Source organism: Pungitius pungitius, chromosome 14 (assembly GCF_949316345.1).
Source record: "Pungitius pungitius chromosome 14, fPunPun2.1, whole genome shotgun sequence".
Taxonomy (NCBI): Eukaryota; Metazoa; Chordata; class Actinopteri; order Perciformes; family Gasterosteidae; genus Pungitius; species Pungitius pungitius.
The window spans coordinates 19,366,810-19,382,403 of NC_084913.1; the positions used below are offsets into that span (position 1 = coordinate 19,366,810).

At 44.0% G+C, this 15,594-nt stretch overlaps 32 non-coding genes across 32 annotated transcripts; all 32 read left to right on the top strand.

The window, feature by feature from the left end:
• The first annotated feature begins 274 nt into the window (after positions 1-274).
• LOC134104293 (5S ribosomal RNA) lies at positions 275-393 on the top strand. Its single transcript, XR_009941730.1, has one exon. It is a non-coding gene; the product is annotated as a 5S ribosomal RNA (ribosomal RNA).
• A 395-nt stretch (positions 394-788) lies between these two features.
• On the top strand, positions 789-907 carry LOC134104304 (5S ribosomal RNA). Its single transcript, XR_009941741.1, has one exon. It is a non-coding gene; the product is annotated as a 5S ribosomal RNA (ribosomal RNA).
• Positions 908-1,246: 339 nt separating this feature from the next.
• Positions 1,247-1,365, top strand: LOC134104894 (5S ribosomal RNA). The gene has a single exon (XR_009942267.1). It is a non-coding gene; the product is annotated as a 5S ribosomal RNA (ribosomal RNA).
• A 395-nt stretch (positions 1,366-1,760) lies between these two features.
• LOC134104316 (5S ribosomal RNA) lies at positions 1,761-1,879 on the top strand. The gene has a single exon (XR_009941752.1). It is a non-coding gene; the product is annotated as a 5S ribosomal RNA (ribosomal RNA).
• Positions 1,880-2,218: 339 nt separating this feature from the next.
• LOC134104935 (5S ribosomal RNA) lies at positions 2,219-2,337 on the top strand. The gene has a single exon (XR_009942304.1). It is a non-coding gene; the product is annotated as a 5S ribosomal RNA (ribosomal RNA).
• A 395-nt stretch (positions 2,338-2,732) lies between these two features.
• Positions 2,733-2,851, top strand: LOC134104329 (5S ribosomal RNA). The gene has a single exon (XR_009941763.1). It is a non-coding gene; the product is annotated as a 5S ribosomal RNA (ribosomal RNA).
• A 339-nt stretch (positions 2,852-3,190) lies between these two features.
• Positions 3,191-3,309, top strand: LOC134104936 (5S ribosomal RNA). Its single transcript, XR_009942305.1, has one exon. It is a non-coding gene; the product is annotated as a 5S ribosomal RNA (ribosomal RNA).
• Positions 3,310-3,704: 395 nt separating this feature from the next.
• On the top strand, positions 3,705-3,823 carry LOC134104341 (5S ribosomal RNA). Its single transcript, XR_009941774.1, has one exon. It is a non-coding gene; the product is annotated as a 5S ribosomal RNA (ribosomal RNA).
• A 339-nt stretch (positions 3,824-4,162) lies between these two features.
• On the top strand, positions 4,163-4,281 carry LOC134104957 (5S ribosomal RNA). The gene has a single exon (XR_009942324.1). It is a non-coding gene; the product is annotated as a 5S ribosomal RNA (ribosomal RNA).
• Positions 4,282-4,676: 395 nt separating this feature from the next.
• LOC134104353 (5S ribosomal RNA) lies at positions 4,677-4,795 on the top strand. The gene has a single exon (XR_009941785.1). It is a non-coding gene; the product is annotated as a 5S ribosomal RNA (ribosomal RNA).
• A 344-nt stretch (positions 4,796-5,139) lies between these two features.
• Positions 5,140-5,258, top strand: LOC134104366 (5S ribosomal RNA). Its single transcript, XR_009941797.1, has one exon. It is a non-coding gene; the product is annotated as a 5S ribosomal RNA (ribosomal RNA).
• A 339-nt stretch (positions 5,259-5,597) lies between these two features.
• LOC134104923 (5S ribosomal RNA) lies at positions 5,598-5,716 on the top strand. Its single transcript, XR_009942293.1, has one exon. It is a non-coding gene; the product is annotated as a 5S ribosomal RNA (ribosomal RNA).
• A 395-nt stretch (positions 5,717-6,111) lies between these two features.
• On the top strand, positions 6,112-6,230 carry LOC134104976 (5S ribosomal RNA). Its single transcript, XR_009942341.1, has one exon. It is a non-coding gene; the product is annotated as a 5S ribosomal RNA (ribosomal RNA).
• A 339-nt stretch (positions 6,231-6,569) lies between these two features.
• On the top strand, positions 6,570-6,688 carry LOC134104378 (5S ribosomal RNA). The gene has a single exon (XR_009941807.1). It is a non-coding gene; the product is annotated as a 5S ribosomal RNA (ribosomal RNA).
• Positions 6,689-7,083: 395 nt separating this feature from the next.
• On the top strand, positions 7,084-7,202 carry LOC134104388 (5S ribosomal RNA). Its single transcript, XR_009941809.1, has one exon. It is a non-coding gene; the product is annotated as a 5S ribosomal RNA (ribosomal RNA).
• Positions 7,203-7,541: 339 nt separating this feature from the next.
• LOC134104395 (5S ribosomal RNA) lies at positions 7,542-7,660 on the top strand. The gene has a single exon (XR_009941816.1). It is a non-coding gene; the product is annotated as a 5S ribosomal RNA (ribosomal RNA).
• A 395-nt stretch (positions 7,661-8,055) lies between these two features.
• On the top strand, positions 8,056-8,174 carry LOC134104401 (5S ribosomal RNA). The gene has a single exon (XR_009941820.1). It is a non-coding gene; the product is annotated as a 5S ribosomal RNA (ribosomal RNA).
• A 339-nt stretch (positions 8,175-8,513) lies between these two features.
• LOC134104411 (5S ribosomal RNA) lies at positions 8,514-8,632 on the top strand. Its single transcript, XR_009941829.1, has one exon. It is a non-coding gene; the product is annotated as a 5S ribosomal RNA (ribosomal RNA).
• A 395-nt stretch (positions 8,633-9,027) lies between these two features.
• On the top strand, positions 9,028-9,146 carry LOC134104424 (5S ribosomal RNA). Its single transcript, XR_009941840.1, has one exon. It is a non-coding gene; the product is annotated as a 5S ribosomal RNA (ribosomal RNA).
• Positions 9,147-9,485: 339 nt separating this feature from the next.
• LOC134104896 (5S ribosomal RNA) lies at positions 9,486-9,604 on the top strand. Its single transcript, XR_009942268.1, has one exon. It is a non-coding gene; the product is annotated as a 5S ribosomal RNA (ribosomal RNA).
• Positions 9,605-9,999: 395 nt separating this feature from the next.
• Positions 10,000-10,118, top strand: LOC134104436 (5S ribosomal RNA). The gene has a single exon (XR_009941851.1). It is a non-coding gene; the product is annotated as a 5S ribosomal RNA (ribosomal RNA).
• A 395-nt stretch (positions 10,119-10,513) lies between these two features.
• On the top strand, positions 10,514-10,632 carry LOC134104448 (5S ribosomal RNA). Its single transcript, XR_009941862.1, has one exon. It is a non-coding gene; the product is annotated as a 5S ribosomal RNA (ribosomal RNA).
• A 339-nt stretch (positions 10,633-10,971) lies between these two features.
• LOC134104937 (5S ribosomal RNA) lies at positions 10,972-11,090 on the top strand. The gene has a single exon (XR_009942306.1). It is a non-coding gene; the product is annotated as a 5S ribosomal RNA (ribosomal RNA).
• A 395-nt stretch (positions 11,091-11,485) lies between these two features.
• Positions 11,486-11,604, top strand: LOC134104459 (5S ribosomal RNA). Its single transcript, XR_009941872.1, has one exon. It is a non-coding gene; the product is annotated as a 5S ribosomal RNA (ribosomal RNA).
• Positions 11,605-11,943: 339 nt separating this feature from the next.
• LOC134104958 (5S ribosomal RNA) lies at positions 11,944-12,062 on the top strand. Its single transcript, XR_009942325.1, has one exon. It is a non-coding gene; the product is annotated as a 5S ribosomal RNA (ribosomal RNA).
• A 395-nt stretch (positions 12,063-12,457) lies between these two features.
• Positions 12,458-12,576, top strand: LOC134104472 (5S ribosomal RNA). The gene has a single exon (XR_009941884.1). It is a non-coding gene; the product is annotated as a 5S ribosomal RNA (ribosomal RNA).
• Positions 12,577-12,916: 340 nt separating this feature from the next.
• LOC134104897 (5S ribosomal RNA) lies at positions 12,917-13,035 on the top strand. The gene has a single exon (XR_009942269.1). It is a non-coding gene; the product is annotated as a 5S ribosomal RNA (ribosomal RNA).
• A 395-nt stretch (positions 13,036-13,430) lies between these two features.
• Positions 13,431-13,549, top strand: LOC134104484 (5S ribosomal RNA). Its single transcript, XR_009941895.1, has one exon. It is a non-coding gene; the product is annotated as a 5S ribosomal RNA (ribosomal RNA).
• A 340-nt stretch (positions 13,550-13,889) lies between these two features.
• Positions 13,890-14,008, top strand: LOC134104496 (5S ribosomal RNA). The gene has a single exon (XR_009941906.1). It is a non-coding gene; the product is annotated as a 5S ribosomal RNA (ribosomal RNA).
• A 396-nt stretch (positions 14,009-14,404) lies between these two features.
• Positions 14,405-14,523, top strand: LOC134104506 (5S ribosomal RNA). Its single transcript, XR_009941915.1, has one exon. It is a non-coding gene; the product is annotated as a 5S ribosomal RNA (ribosomal RNA).
• A 396-nt stretch (positions 14,524-14,919) lies between these two features.
• LOC134104518 (5S ribosomal RNA) lies at positions 14,920-15,038 on the top strand. Its single transcript, XR_009941926.1, has one exon. It is a non-coding gene; the product is annotated as a 5S ribosomal RNA (ribosomal RNA).
• Positions 15,039-15,435: 397 nt separating this feature from the next.
• On the top strand, positions 15,436-15,554 carry LOC134104526 (5S ribosomal RNA). Its single transcript, XR_009941932.1, has one exon. It is a non-coding gene; the product is annotated as a 5S ribosomal RNA (ribosomal RNA).
• Positions 15,555-15,594: the final 40 nt, after the last annotated feature.

A 15,594-nucleotide genomic window follows, 5' to 3' on the forward strand; every position in this document is an offset into this window, starting at 1 on the left:
AATGTCACATTGTAGAAGAGATGCAATAGGAAGAAGATGAAAGGTGGCTTACGTCCATACCATCGTCAGGCCATTTGAGGTGGCGGGGACTGCAATGGCCATTCACCGATTGGCTGGGACCCCTGGGCGGGTCTTCTCTAGTCCATCCAATTTTCGGCATGGGATGTCACAGCCTTCTTTGCATACCCTTATTTAACCCACACAAAGATGCCAACGGCAGGCGTGTCATAATTCATTGACGCATTATAAAGGATTAGGAAAAAGATAAAAAGCAGCTTACGGCCATACCTCTCTGGTTCCGCCCGATCTCGTCTGATCTCGGAAGCTAAGCAGAGCAGGGCCTGGTTAGTACCTGGATGGAAGACCGCCTGGGAATCCCAGGTGCCGTAAGCTTTTTCACTTCTCTCTCCGAAAGCCGCCGAGCGCCGCAGATTGTACACCTACAAATTACAAAAAGAATATCACATTGTTGAAGAGATGCATGTTTAGTGTTGTTTTAACGTTGGATATGAAAGGAAATTAGACAATATTATCCAAAATGATTCCGTTTCATGATTGCTAAATTAGTGTTGATCAACATTTACGATTGGCATACTATTGTTTGTAATTTAGCCGTTGAAATACAGGTGCTAACCCAACATGTTAGAATTGCCAGTGAAGAAAAGTAAAGTTACCTTCAGGCTTTAGGAACCTCTCTTGCCAATGCTAAGAACTGCTTCAATTTTAGAAAAAGAAACTTCTGATTATCTTTGACACGTTTTAAAGGATTAGGAAAAAGATGAAAAGCAGCTTACGGCCATACCTCTCTGGTTCCGCCCGATCTCGTCTGATCTCGGAAGCTAAGCAGAGCAGGGCCTGGTTAGTACCTGGATGGAAGACCGCCTGGGAATCCCAGGTGCCGTAAGCTTTTTCACTTCTCTCTCTGAAAGCCGCCCAGCGCCGCAGATTGTACACCTACACAATTGTAAAAAAAATGTCACATTGTAGAAGAGATGCAATAGGAAGAAGATGAAAGGTGGCTTACGTCCATACCATCGTCAGGCCATTTGAGGTGGCGGGGACTGCAATGGCCATTCACCGATTGGCTGGGACCCCTGGGCGGGTCTTCTCTAGTCCATCCAATTTTCGGCATGGGATGTCACAGCCTTCTTTGCATACCCTTATTTAACCCACACAAAGATGCCAACGGCAGGCGTGTCATAATTCATTGACGCATTATAAAGGATTAGGAAAAAGATAAAAAGCAGCTTACGGCCATACCTCTCTGGTTCCGCCCGATCTCGTCTGATCTCGGAAGCTAAGCAGTGCAGGGCCTGGTTAGTACCTGGATGGAAGACCGCCTGGGAATCCCAGGTGCCGTAAGCTTTTTCACTTCTCTCTCCGAAAGCCGCCCAGCGCCGCAGATTGTACACCTACAAATTACAAAAAGAATATCACATTGTTGAAGAGATGCATGTTTAGTGTTGTTTTAACGTTGGATATGAAAGGAAATTAGACAATATTATCCAAAATGATTCCGTTTCATGATTGCTAAATTAGTGTTGATCAACATTTACGATTGGCATACTATTGTTTGTAATTTAGCCGTTGAAATACAGGTGCTAACCCAACATGTTAGAATTGCCAGTGAAGAAAAGTAAAGTTACCTTCAGGCTTTAGGAACCTCTCTTGCCAATGCTAAGAACTGCTTCAATTTTAGAAAAAGAAACTTCTGATTATCTTTGACACGTTTTAAAGGATTAGGAAAAAGATGAAAAGCAGCTTACGGCCATACCTCTCTGGTTCCGCCCGATCTCGTCTGATCTCGGAAGCTAAGCAGAGCAGGGCCTGGTTAGTACCTGGATGGAAGACCGCCTGGGAATCCCAGGTGCCGTAAGCTTTTTCACTTCTCTCTCTGAAAGCCGCCCAGCGCCGTAAATTGTACACCTGCACAATTGTAAAAAAAAATTCACATTGTAGAAGAGATGCAATAGGAAGAAGATGAAAGGTGGCTTACGTCCATACTATCGTCAGGCCATTTGAGGTGGCGGGGACTGCAATGGCCATTCACCGATTGGCTGGGACCCCTGGGCGGGTCTTCTCTAGTCCATCCAATTTTCGGCATGGGATGTCACAGCCTTCTTTGCATACCCTTATTTAACCCACACAAAGATGCCAACGGCAGGCGTGTCATAATTCATTGACGCATTATAAAGGATTAGGAAAAAGATAAAAAGCAGCTTACGGCCATACCTCTCTGGTTCCGCCCGATCTCGTCTGATCTCGGAAGCTAAGCAGAGCAGGGCCTGGTTAGTACCTGGATGGAAGACCGCCTGGGAATCCTAGGTGCCGTAAGCTTTTTCACTTCTCTCTCCGAAAGCCGCCGAGCGCCGCAGATTGTACACCTACAAATTACAAAAAGAATATCACATTGTTGAAGAGATGCATGTTTAGTGTTGTTTTAACGTTGGATATGAAAGGAAATTAGACAATATTATCCAAAATGATTCCGTTTCATGATTGCTAAATTAGTGTTGATCAACATTTACGATTGGCATACTATTGTTTGTAATTTAGCCGTTGAAATACAGGTGCTAACCCAACATGTTAGAATTGCCAGTGAAGAAAAGTAAAGTTACCTTCAGGCTTTAGGAACCTCTCTTGCCAATGCTAAGAACTGCTTCAATTTTAGAAAAAGAAACTTCTGATTATCTTTGACACGTTTTAAAGGATTAGGAAAAAGATGAAAAGCAGCTTACGGCCATACCTCTCTGGTTCCGCCCGATCTCGTCTGATCTCGGAAGCTAAGCAGAGCAGGGCCTGGTTAGTACCTGGATGGAAGACCGCCTGGGAATCCCAGGTGCCGTAAGCTTTTTCACTTCTCTCTCTGAAAGCCGCCCAGCTCCGTAGATTGTACACCTACACAATTGAAAAAAAAATGTCACATTGTAGAAGAGATGCAATAGGAAGAAGATGAAAGGTGGCTTACGTCCATACCATCGTCAGGCCATTTGAGGTGGCGGGGACTGCAATGGCCATTCACCGATTGGCTGGGACCCCTGGGCGGGTCTTCTCTAGTCCATCCAATTTTCGGCATGGGATGTCACAGCCTTCTTTGCATACCCTTATTTAACCCACACAAAGATGCCAACGGCAGGCGTGTCATAATTCATTGACGCATTATAAAGGATTAGGAAAAAGATAAAAAGCAGCTTACGGCCATACCTCTCTGGTTCCGCCCGATCTCGTCTGATCTCGGAAGCTAAGCAGAGCAGGGCCTGGTTAGTACCTGGATGGAAGACCGCCTGGGAATCCTAGGTGCCGTAAGCTTTTTCACTTCTCTCTCCGAAAGCCGCCGAGCGCCGCAGATTGTACACCTACAAATTACAAAAAGAATATCACATTGTTGAAGAGATGCATGTTTAGTGTTGTTTTAACGTTGGATATGAAAGGAAATTAGACAATATTATCCAAAATGATTCCGTTTCATGATTGCTAAATTAGTGTTGATCAACATTTACGATTGGCATACTATTGTTTGTAATTTAGCCGTTGAAATACAGGTGCTAACCCAACATGTTAGAATTGCCAGTGAAGAAAAGTAAAGTTACCTTCAGGCTTTAGGAACCTCTCTTGCCAATGCTAAGAACTGCTTCAATTTTAGAAAAAGAAACTTCTGATTATCTTTGACACGTTTTAAAGGATTAGGAAAAAGATGAAAAGCAGCTTACGGCCATACCTCTCTGGTTCCGCCCGATCTCGTCTGATCTCGGAAGCTAAGCAGAGCAGGGCCTGGTTAGTACCTGGATGGAAGACCGCCTGGGAATCCCAGGTGCCGTAAGCTTTTTCACTTCTCTCTCTGAAAGCCGCCCAGCTCCGTAGATTGTACACCTACACAATTGAAAAAAAAATGTCACATTGTAGAAGAGATGCAATAGGAAGAAGATGAAAGGTGGCTTACGTCCATACCATCGTCAGGCCATTTGAGGTGGCGGGGACTGCAATGGCCATTCACCGATTGGCTGGGACCCCTGGGCGGGTCTTCTCTAGTCCATCCAATTTTCGGCATGGGATGTCACAGCCTTCTTTGCATACCCTTATTTAACCCACACAAAGATGCCAACGGCAGGCGTGTCATAATTCATTGACGCATTATAAAGGATTAGGAAAAAGATAAAAAGCAGCTTACGGCCATACCTCTCTGGTTCCGCCTGATCTCGTCTGATCTCGGAAGCTAAGCAGTGCAGGGCCTGGTTAGTACCTGGATGGAAGACCGCCTGGGAATCCCAGGTGCCGTAAGCTTTTTCACTTCTCTCTCCGAAAGCCGCCCAGCGCCGCAGATTGTACACCTACAAATTACAAAAAGAATATCACATTGTTGAAGAGATGCATGTTTAGTGTTGTTTTAACGTTGGATATGAAAGGAAATTAGACAATATTATCCAAAATGATTCCGTTTCATGATTGCTAAATTAGTGTTGATCAACATTTACGATTGGCATACTATTGTTTGTAATTTAGCCGTTGAAATACAGGTGCTAACCCAACATGTTAGAATTGCCAGTGAAGAAAAGTAAAGTTACCTTCAGGCTTTAGGAACCTCTCTTGCCAATGCTAAGAACTGCTTCAATTTTAGAAAAAGAAACTTCTGATTATCTTTGACACGTTTTAAAGGATTAGGAAAAAGATGAAAAGCAGCTTACGGCCATACCTCTCTGGTTCCGCCCGATCTCGTCTGATCTCGGAAGCTAAGCAGAGCAGGGCCTGGTTAGTACCTGGATGGAAGACCGCCTGGGAATCCCAGGTGCCGTAAGCTTTTTCACTTCTCTCTCCGAAAGCCGCCGAGCGCCGCAGATTGTACACCTGTTTTAACGTTGGATATTAAAGGAAATTAGACAATATTATCCAAAATGATTCCGTTTCATGATTGCTAAATTAGTGTTGATCAACATTTACGATTGGCATACTATTGTTTGTAATTTAGCCGTTGAAATACAGGTGCTAACCCAACATGTTAGAATTGCCAGTGAAGAAAAGTAAAGTTACCTTCAGGCTTTAGGAACCTCTCTTGCCAATGCTAAGAACTGCTTCAATTTTAGAAAAAGAAACTTCTGATTATCTTTGACACGTTTTAAAGGATTAGGAAAAAGATGAAAAGCAGCTTACGGCCATACCTCTCTGGTTCCGCCCGATCTCGTCTGATCTCGGAAGCTAAGCAGAGCAGGGCCTGGTTAGTACCTGGATGGAAGACCGCCTGGGAATCCCAGGTGCCGTAAGCTTTTTCACTTCTCTCTCTGAAAGCCGCCCAGCGCCGTAGATTGTACACCTACACAATTGTAAAAAAAATGTCACATTGTAGAAGAGATGCAATAGGAAGAAGATGAAAGGTGGCTTACGTCCATACCATCGTCAGGCCATTTGAGGTGGCGGGGACTGCAATGGCCATTCACCGATTGGCTGGGACCCCTGGGCGGGTCTTCTCTAGTCCATCCAATTTTCGGCATGGGATGTCACAGCCTTCTTTGCATACCCTTATTTAACCCACACAAAGATGCCAACGGCAGGCGTGTCATAATTCATTGACGCATTATAAAGGATTAGGAAAAAGATAAAAAGCAGCTTACGGCCATACCTCTCTGGTTCCGCCCGATCTCGTCTGATCTCGGAAGCTAAGCAGAGCAGGGCCTGGTTAGTACCTGGATGGAAGGCCGCCTGGGAATCCCAGGTGCCGTAAGCTTTTTCACTTCTCTCTCCGAAAGCCGCCGAGCGCCGCAGATTGTACACCTACAAATTACAAAAAGAATATCACATTGTTGAAGAGATGCATGTTTAGTGTTGTTTTAACGTTGGATATGAAAGGAAATTAGACAATATTATCCAAAATGATTCCGTTTCATGATTGCTAAATTAGTGTTGATCAACATTTACGATTGGCATACTATTGTTTGTAATTTAGCCGTTGAAATACAGGTGCTAACCCAACATGTTAGAATTGCCAGTGAAGAAAAGTAAAGTTACCTTCAGGCTTTAGGAACCTCTCTTGCCAATGCTAAGAACTGCTTCAATTTTAGAAAAAGAAACTTCTGATTATCTTTGACACGTTTTAAAGGATTAGGAAAAAGATGAAAAGCAGCTTACGGCCATACCTCTCTGGTTCCGCCCGATCTCGTCTGATCTCGGAAGCTAAGCAGAGCAGGGCCTGGTTAGTACCTGGATGGAAGACCGCCTGGGAATCCCATGTGCCGTAAGCTTTTTCACTTCTCTCTCTGAAAGCCGCCCAGCGCCGTAGATTGTACACCTACACAATTGTAAAAAAAATTTCACATTGTAGAAGAGATGCAATAGGAAGAAGATGAAATGTGGCTTACGTCCATACCATCGTCAGGCCATTTGAGGTGGCGGGGACTGCAATGGCCATTCACCGATTGGCTGGGACCCCTGGGCGGGTCTTCTCTAGTCCATCCAATTTTCGGCATGGGATGTCACAGCCTTCTTTGCATACCCTTATTTAACCCACACAAAGATGCCAACGGCAGGCGTGTCATAATTCATTGACGCATTATAAAGGATTAGGAAAAAGATAAAAAGCAGCTTACGGCCATACCTCTCTGGTTCCGCCCGATCTCGTCTGATCTCGGAAGCTAAGCAGAGCAGGGCCTGGTTAGTACCTGGATGGAAGACCGCCTGGGAATCCCAGGTGCCGTAAGCTTTTTCACTTCTCTCTCCGAAAGCCGCCGAGCGCCGCAGATTGTACACCTACAAATTACAAAAAGAATATCACATTGTTGAAGAGATGCATGTTTAGTGTTGTTTTAACGTTGGATATGAAAGGAAATTAGACAATATTATCCAAAATGATTCCGTTTCATGATTGCTAAATTAGTGTTGATCAACATTTACGATTGGCATACTATTGTTTGTAATTTAGCCGTTGAAATACAGGTGCTAACCCAACATGTTAGAATTGCCAGTGAAGAAAAGTAAAGTTACCTTCAGGCTTTAGGAACCTCTCTTGCCAATGCTAAGAACTGCTTCAATTTTAGAAAAAGAAACTTCTGATTATCTTTGACACGTTTTAAAGGATTAGGAAAAAGATGAAAAGCAGCTTACGGCCATACCTCTCTGGTTCCGCCCGATCTCGTCTGATCTCGGAAGCTAAGCAGAGCAGGGCCTGGTTAGTACCTGGATGGAAGACCGCCTGGGAATCCCAGGTGCCGTAAGCTTTTTCACTTCTCTCTCTGAAAGCCGCCCAGCGCCGTAGATTGTACACCTACACAATTGTAAAAAAAATGTCACATTGTAGAAGAGATGCAATAGGAAGAAGATGAAAGGTGGCTTACGTCCATACCATCGTCAGGCCATTTGAGGTGGCGGGGACTGCAATGGCCATTCACCGATTGGCTGGGACCCCTGGGCGGGTCTTCTCTAGTCCATCCAATTTTCGGCATGGGATGTCACAGCCTTCTTTGCATACCCTTATTTAACCCACACAAAGATGCCAACGGCAGGCGTGTCATAATTCATTGACGCATTATAAAGGATTAGGAAAAAGATAAAAAGCAGCTTACGGCCATACCTCTCTGGTTCCGCCCGATCTCGTCTGATCTCGGAAGCTAAGCAGAGCAGGGCCTGGTTAGTACCTGGATGGAAGACCGCCTGGGAATCCCAGGTGCCGTAAGCTTTTTCACTTCTCTCTCCGAAAGCCGCCGAGCGCCGCAGATTGTACACCTACAAATTACAAAAAGAATATCACATTGTTGAAGAGATGCATGTTTAGTGTTGTTTTAACGTTGGATATGAAAGGAAATTAGACAATATTATCCAAAATGATTCCGTTTCATGATTGCTAAATTAGTGTTGATCAACATTTACGATTGGCATACTATTGTTTGTAATTTAGCCGTTGAAATACAGGTGCTAACCCAACATGTTAGAATTGCCAGTGAAGAAAAGTAAAGTTACCTTCAGGCTTTAGGAACCTCTCTTGCCAATGCTAAGAACTGCTTCAATTTTAGAAAAAGAAACTTCTGATTATCTTTGACACGTTTTAAAGGATTAGGAAAAAGATGAAAAGCAGCTTACGGCCATACCTCTCTGGTTCCGCCCGATCTCGTCTGATCTCGGAAGCTAAGCAGAGCAGGGCCTGGTTAGTACCTGGATGGAAGACCGCCTGGGAATCCCAGGTGCCGTAAGCTTTTTCACTTCTCTCTCTGAAAGCCGCCCAGCGCCGTAGATTGTACACCTACACAATTGTAAAAAAAATGTCACATTGTAGAAGAGATGCAATAGGAAGAAGATGAAAGGTGGCTTACGTCCATACCATCGTCAGGCCATTTGAGGTGGCGGGGACTGCAATGGCCATTCACCGATTGGCTGGGACCCCTGGGCGGGTCTTCTCTAGTCCATCCAATTTTCGGCATGGGATGTCACAGCCTTCTTTGCATACCCTTATTTAACCCACACAAAGATGCCAACGGCAGGCGTGTCATAATTCATTGACGCATTATAAAGGATTAGGAAAAAGATAAAAAGCAGCTTACGGCCATACCTCTCTGGTTCCGCCCGATCTCGTCTGATCTCGGAAGCTAAGCAGAGCAGGGCCTGGTTAGTACCTGGATGGAAGACCGCCTGGGAATCCCAGGTGCCGTAAGCTTTTTCACTTCTCTCTCCGAAAGCCGCCGAGCGCCGCAGATTGTACACCTACAAATTACAAAAAGAATATCACATTGTTGAAGAGATGCATGTTTAGTGTTGTTTTAACGTTGGATATGAAAGGAAATTAGACAATATTATCCAAAATGATTCCGTTTCATGATTGCTAAATTAGTGTTGATCAACATTTACGATTGGCATACTATTGTTTGTAATTTAGCCGTTGAAATACAGGTGCTAACCCAACATGTTAGAATTGCCAGTGAAGAAAAGTAAAGTTACCTTCAGGCTTTAGGAACCTCTCTTGCCAATGCTAAGAACTGCTTCAATTTTAGAAAAAGAAACTTCTGATTATCTTTGACACGTTTTAAAGGATTAGGAAAAAGATGAAAAGCAGCTTACGGCCATACCTCTCTGGTTCCGCCCGATCTCGTCTGATCTCGGAAGCTAAGCAGAGCAGGGCCTGGTTAGTACCTGGATGGAAGACCGCCTGGGAATCCCAGGTGCCGTAAGCTTTTTCACTTCTCTCTCTGAAAGCCGCCCAGCGCCGCAGATTGTACACCTACACAATTGTAAAAAAAATGTCACATTGTAGAAGAGATGCAATAGGAAGAAGATGAAAGGTGGCTTACGTCCATACCATCGTCAGGCCATTTGAGGTGGCGGGGACTGCAATGGCCATTCACCGATTGGCTGGGACCCCTGGGCGGGTCTTCTCTAGTCCATCCAATTTTCGGCATGGGATGTCACAGCCTTCTTTGCATACCCTTATTTAACCCACACAAAGATGCCAACGGCAGGCGTGTCATAATTCATTGACGCATTATAAAGGATTAGGAAAAAGATAAAAAGCAGCTTACGGCCATACCTCTCTGGTTCCGCCCGATCTCGTCTGATCTCGGAAGCTAAGCAGTGCAGGGCCTGGTTAGTACCTGGATGGAAGACCGCCTGGGAATCCCAGGTGCCGTAAGCTTTTTCACTTCTCTCTCCGAAAGCCGCCCAGCGCCGCAGATTGTACACCTACAAATTACAAAAAGAATATCACATTGTTGAAGAGATGCATGTTTAGTGTTGTTTTAACGTTGGATATGAAAGGAAATTAGACAATATTATCCAAAATGATTCCGTTTCATGATTGCTAAATTAGTGTTGATCAACATTTACGATTGGCATACTATTGTTTGTAATTTAGCCGTTGAAATACAGGTGCTAACCCAACATGTTAGAATTGCCAGTGAAGAAAAGTAAAGTTACCTTCAGGCTTTAGGAACCTCTCTTGCCAATGCTAAGAACTGCTTCAATTTTAGAAAAAGAAACTTCTGATTATCTTTGACACGTTTTAAAGGATTAGGAAAAAGATGAAAAGCAGCTTACGGCCATACCTCTCTGGTTCCGCCCGATCTCGTCTGATCTCGGAAGCTAAGCAGAGCAGGGCCTGGTTAGTACCTGGATGGAAGACCGCCTGGGAATCCCAGGTGCCGTAAGCTTTTTCACTTCTCTCTCCGAAAGCCGCCCAGCGCCGCAGATTGTACACCTACAAATTACAAAAAGAATATCACATTGTTGAAGAGATGCATGTTTAGTGTTGTTTTAACGTTGGATATGAAAGGAAATTAGACAATATTATCCAAAATGATTCCGTTTCATGATTGCTAAATTAGTGTTGATCAACATTTACGATTGGCATACTATTGTTTGTAATTTAGCCGTTGAAATACAGGTGCTAACCCAACATGTTAGAATTGCCAGTGAAGAAAAGTAAAGTTACCTTCAGGCTTTAGGAACCTCTCTTGCCAATGCTAAGAACTGCTTCAATTTTAGAAAAAGAAACTTCTGATTATCTTTGACACGTTTTAAAGGATTAGGAAAAAGATGAAAAGCAGCTTACGGCCATACCTCTCTGGTTCCGCCCGATCTCGTCTGATCTCGGAAGCTAAGCAGAGCAGGGCCTGGTTAGTACCTGGATGGAAGACCGCCTGGGAATCCCAGGTGCCGTAAGCTTTTTCACTTCTCTCTCTGAAAGCCGCCCAGCGCCGTAAATTGTACACCTGCACAATTGTAAAAAAAAATTCACATTGTAGAAGAGATGCAATAGGAAGAAGATGAAAGGTGGCTTACGTCCATACTATCGTCAGGCCATTTGAGGTGGCGGGGACTGCAATGGCCATTCACCGATTGGCTGGGACCCCTGGGCGGGTCTTCTCTAGTCCATCCAATTTTCGGCATGGGATGTCACAGCCTTCTTTGCATACCCTTATTTAACCCACACAAAGATGCCAACGGCAGGCGTGTCATAATTCATTGACGCATTATAAAGGATTAGGAAAAAGATAAAAAGCAGCTTACGGCCATACCTCTCTGGTTCCGCCCGATCTCGTCTGATCTCGGAAGCTAAGCAGAGCAGGGCCTGGTTAGTACCTGGATGGAAGACCGCCTGGGAATCCTAGGTGCCGTAAGCTTTTTCACTTCTCTCTCCGAAAGCCGCCGAGCGCCGCAGATTGTACACCTACAAATTACAAAAAGAATATCACATTGTTGAAGAGATGCATGTTTAGTGTTGTTTTAACGTTGGATATGAAAGGAAATTAGACAATATTATCCAAAATGATTCCGTTTCATGATTGCTAAATTAGTGTTGATCAACATTTACGATTGGCATACTATTGTTTGTAATTTAGCCGTTGAAATACAGGTGCTAACCCAACATGTTAGAATTGCCAGTGAAGAAAAGTAAAGTTACCTTCAGGCTTTAGGAACCTCTCTTGCCAATGCTAAGAACTGCTTCAATTTTAGAAAAAGAAACTTCTGATTATCTTTGACACGTTTTAAAGGATTAGGAAAAAGATGAAAAGCAGCTTACGGCCATACCTCTCTGGTTCCGCCCGATCTCGTCTGATCTCGGAAGCTAAGCAGAGCAGGGCCTGGTTAGTACCTGGATGGAAGACCGCCTGGGAATCCCAGGTGCCGTAAGCTTTTTCACTTCTCTCTCTGAAAGCCGCCCAGCTCCGTAGATTGTACACCTACACAATTGAAAAAAAAATGTCACATTGTAGAAGAGATGCAATAGGAAGAAGATGAAAGGTGGCTTACGTCCATACCATCGTCAGGCCATTTGAGGTGGCGGGGACTGCAATGGCCATTCACCGATTGGCTGGGACCCCTGGGCGGGTCTTCTCTAGTCCATCCAATTTTCGGCATGGGATGTCACAGCCTTCTTTGCATACCCTTATTTAACCCACACAAAGATGCCAACGGCAGGCGTGTCATAATTCATTGACGCATTATAAAGGATTAGGAAAAAGATAAAAAGCAGCTTACGGCCATACCTCTCTGGTTCCGCCTGATCTCGTCTGATCTCGGAAGCTAAGCAGTGCAGGGCCTGGTTAGTACCTGGATGGAAGACCGCCTGGGAATCCCAGGTGCCGTAAGCTTTTTCACTTCTCTCTCCGAAAGCCGCCCAGCGCCGCAGATTGTACACCTACAAATTACAAAAAGAATATCACATTGTTGAAGAGATGCATGTTTAGTGTTGTTTTAACGTTGGATATGAAAGGAAATTAGACAATATTATCCAAAATGATTCCGTTTCATGATTGCTAAATTAGTGTTGATCAACATTTACGATTGGCATACTATTGTTTGTAATTTAGCCGTTGAAATACAGGTGCTAACCCAACATGTTAGAATTGCCAGTGAAGAAAAGTAAAGTTACCTTCAGGCTTTAGGAACCTCTCTTGCCAATGCTAAGAACTGCTTCAATTTTAGAAAAAGAAACTTCTGATTATCTTTGACACGTTTTAAAGGATTAGGAAAAAGATGAAAAGCAGCTTACGGCCATACCTCTCTGGTTCCGCCCGATCTCGTCTGATCTCGGAAGCTAAGCAGAGCAGGGCCTGGTTAGTACCTGGATGGAAGACCGCCTGGGAATCCCAGGTGCCGTAAGCTTTTTCACTTCTCTCTCTGAAAGCCGCCCAGCTCCGTAGATTGTACACCTACACAATTGTAAAAAAAAATGTCACATTGTAGAAGAGATGCAATAGGAAGAAGATGAAAGGTGGCTTACGTCCATACCATCGTCAGGCCATTTGAGGTGGCGGGGACTGCAATGGCCATTCACCGATTGGCTGGGACCCCTGGGCGGGTCTTCTCTAGTCCATCCAATTTTCGGCATGGGATGTCACAGCCTTCTTTGCATACCCTTATTTAACCCACACAAAGATGCCAACGGCAGGCGTGTCATAATTCATTGACGCATTATAAAGGATTAGGAAAAAGATAAAAAGCAGCTTACGGCCATACCTCTCTGGTTCCGCCCGATCTCGTCTGATCTCGGAAGCTAAGCAGTGCAGGGCCTGGTTAGTACCTGGATGGAAGACCGCCTGGGAATCCCAGGTGCCGTAAGCTTTTTCACTTCTCTCTCCGAAAGCCGCCCAGCGCCGCAGATTGTACACCTACAAATTACAAAAAGAATATCACATTGTTGAAGAGATGCATGTTTAGTGTTGTTTTAACGTTGGATATGAAAGGAAATTAGACAATATTATCCAAAATGATTCCGTTTCATGATTGCTAAATTAGTGTTGATCAACATTTACGATTGGCATACTATTGTTTGTAATTTAGCCGTTGAAATACAGGTGCTAACCCAACATGTTAGAATTGCCAGTGAAGAAAAGTAAAGTTACCTTCAGGCTTTAGGAACCTCTCTTGCCAATGCTAAGAACTGCTTCAATTTTAGAAAAAGAAACTTCTGATTATCTTTGACACGTTTTAAAGGATTAGGAAAAAGATGAAAAGCAGCTTACGGCCATACCTCTCTGGTTCCGCCCGATCTCGTCTGATCTCGGAAGCTAAGCAGAGCAGGGCCTGGTTAGTACCTGGATGGAAGACCGCCTGGGAATCCCAGGTGCCGTAAGCTTTTTCACTTCTCTCTCTGAAAGCCGCCCAGCTCCGTAGATTGTACACCTACACAATTGTAAAAAAAAATGTCACATTGTAGAAGAGATGCAATAGGAAGAAGATGAAAGGTGGCTTACGTCCATACCATCGTCAGGCCATTTGAGGTGGCGGGGACTGCAATGGCCATTCACCGATTGGCTGGGACCCCTGGGCGGGTCTTCTCTAGTCCATCCAATTTTCGGCATGGGATGTCACAGCCTTCTTTGCATACCCTTATTTAACCCACACAAAGATGCCAACGGCAGGCGTGTCATAATTCATTGACGCATTATAAAGGATTAGGAAAAAGATAAAAAGCAGCTTACGGCCATACCTCTCTGGTTCCGCCCGATCTCGTCTGATCTCGGAAGCTAAGCAGAGCAGGGCCTGGTTAGTACCTGGATGGAAGACCGCCTGGGAATCCCAGGTGCCGTAAGCTTTTTCACTTCTCTCTGAAAGCTGCCGAGCGCCGCAGATTGTACACCTACAAATTACAAAAAGTACATCACATTGTCGAAGAGATGCATGTTTAGTGTTGTTTTAACGTTGGATATATAAGGAACTTAGACAATATCATCAAAATTGATTCCGTTTCATGGTTGCTAAATTAGTGTTGATCAACATTTAACAATTGGCATACTTTTGTTTGTAATTTAGCCGTTGAAATACAGGTGCTAACCCAACATGTTAGAATTGCCAGTGAAGAAAAGTAAAGTTACCTTCAGGTTTTAGGAACCTCTCTTGCCAATCCTAAGAACTGCTTCAATTTTAGAAAAAGAAACTTTTCTGATTATCTTTGACACGTTCTAAAGGATTAGGAAAAAGATAAAAAGCAGCTTACGGCCATACCTCTCTGGTTCCGCCCGATCTCGTCTGATCTCGGAAGCTAAGCAGAGCAGGGCCTGGTTAGTACCTGGATGGAAGACCGCCTGGGAATCCCAGGTGCCGTAAGCTTTTTCACTTCTCTCTGAAAGCTGCCGAGCGCCGCAGATTGTACACCTACAAATTACAAAAAGTACATCACATTGTCGAAGAGATGCATGTTTAGTGTTGTTTTAACGTTGGATATATAAGGAACTTAGACAATATCATCAAAATTGATTCCGTTTCATGGTTGCTAAATTAGTGTTGATCAACATTTAACAATTGGCATACTTTTGTTTGTAATTTAGCCGTTGAAATACAGGTGCTAACCCAACATGTTAGAATTGCCAGTGAAGAAAAGTAAAGTTACCTTCAGGTTTTAGGAACCTCTCTTGCCAATCCTAAGAACTGCTTCAATTTTAGAAAAAGAAACTTTTCTGATTATCTTTGACACGTTCTAAAGGATTAGGAAAAAGATAAAAAGCAGCTTACGGCCATACCTCTCTGGTTCCGCCCGATCTCGTCTGATCTCGGAAGCTAAGCAGAGCAGGGCCTGGTTAGTACCTGGATGGAAGACCGCCTGGGAATCCCAGGTGCCGTAAGCTTTTTCACTTCTCTCTGAAAGCCGCAGAGCGCCGCAGATTGTACACCTACAAATTACAAAAAGTATATCACATTGTCGAAGAGATGCATGTTTAGTGTTGTTTTAACGTTGGATATATAAGGAACTTAGACAATATCATCAAAATTGATTCCGTTTCATGGTTGCTAAATTAGTGTTGATCAACATTTAACAATTGGCCTACTTTTGTTTGTAATTTAGCCGTTGAAATACAGGTGCTAACCCAACATGTTAGAATTGCCAGTGAAGAAAAGTAAAGTTACCTTCAGGTTTTAGGAACCTCTCTTGCCAATCCTAAGAACTGCTTCAATTTTAGAAAAAGAAACTTTTCTGATTATCTTTGACACGTTCTAAAGGATTAGGAAAAAGATATTAAAGCAGCTTACGGCCATACCTCTCTGGTTCCGCCCGATCTCGTCTGATCTCGGAAGCTAAGCAGAGCAGGGCCTGGTTAGTACCTGGATGGAAGACCGCCTGGGAATCCCAGGTGCCGTAAGCTTTTTCACTTCTCTCTCCGAAAGCCGCCCAGCGCCGCAGAT